At 42.2% G+C, this 1,162-nt stretch overlaps 1 protein-coding gene across 1 annotated transcript in view; it reads right to left on the bottom strand.

Moving 5' to 3' along the window:
* Positions 1-1,012, bottom strand: part of LOC106012028 — a gene marked incomplete at its 5' end in the record, with an annotated part of 36,517 nt that extends 35,505 nt beyond the window's left edge. Inside the window, 1 exon segment of the mRNA XM_013083628.2 lies at positions 750-1,012.
* Between the last annotated feature and the right edge of the window lie 150 nt (positions 1,013-1,162).

The following is a 1,162-nucleotide window of genomic DNA, read 5'->3' as shown; positions in this document are numbered from 1 at the left end:
AAAAAGAAGGAGGAGAGAGAGAGAGAGAGAGAGCTAAGGACGATAGTTTAGATGTTTGGCAATGAAAAAGGAGCAAACAACACCAGAGCACCCGCCAACCACCTATACTATTAGGTACGTACAATCGCACTACACGACAGTCATTAAAAAAACAAAAACAATACCAAAGTAAACTCTGTTTCCGGCAAAGTAATAATACATCTGAAGCTCGATAAATCCGTCACAGCAAACGCACAGGCTAATACGACATAAAGTGTACAATTCGATCAAGATCGATCAGGGTACTTGACCCGCATGGTTTTGTGTGCGAGTAAACAATGTCTTCATGTCGGCTGCTGTCAACGCGTGTCAATACACGCATAAAGGAACTGCACATTTATCTGATTTTGATAAATAACTTAAACACAAAGGCAGTCATTTCAGGTTTTGTTAAGATTATTCTAAGAGTGTCTAAATGCGTCCTGTTTTGTTAAGATTATTCTAAGAGTGTCTAAATGCGTCCTCTGCCTAGGCGAGGATGGCAATTCGTCTTCATTAAAACAATCGACCTGGCGTCTGGCAAATATTGGGAGAACAAAACATGCCAACCTGTAAGTCCCTGACTGAGATAGATATGTTACAGACAGACGGATGGGCAGACGGACGGATGGACAGACAGACGGACGGACAGACAGACGGACAGACGACGGAATGACAGACAGACGGACAGGCAGACAGACAGACAATATAAAATTTACACACATTCTTACCTTTACGTAAATGCTCTGAGTTCACTTATCGAGCCCAACTCCTTTGAGTCAGCGAATGCACGTCCAGTCAACGAATTAAAGTCACAGAGTTCTGGTTACATCCGCGTAGAAATAAATTATTCCAGTTTGTGTTGGAAGCACGGTGAAGTGTAGAAGAAAAAACTCCTTTGTGTGGCTCCACAGTTGAGACAAGATCTTTGTGAAACCTTAATGAGGTGTAAGACGAGGAGAGATGCAGTTGGATCCGCCGTCGTGAATATTCACTGAAATGGTGGAAGGGTAAACATAAAACCTTAAAAAATAATTATGAGCGTTTATGGAGGATACAAATACAGTCTAAACTGTTTAAGACGGCCGTCCTTAGTCCAGGAGAAAAGTAGCCGTTTTAGAGAAGTGGCAGCTTTAGACAGTGG

This window comes from Aplysia californica, unplaced genomic scaffold, assembly GCF_000002075.1.
Source record: "Aplysia californica isolate F4 #8 unplaced genomic scaffold, AplCal3.0 scaffold00246, whole genome shotgun sequence".
In the NCBI taxonomy this organism is placed as follows: domain Eukaryota; kingdom Metazoa; phylum Mollusca; class Gastropoda; order Aplysiida; family Aplysiidae; genus Aplysia; species Aplysia californica.
The sequence above is the reverse complement of the archived record's forward strand: the minus strand, read 5'-3'. Positions and strand labels throughout refer to the sequence as shown.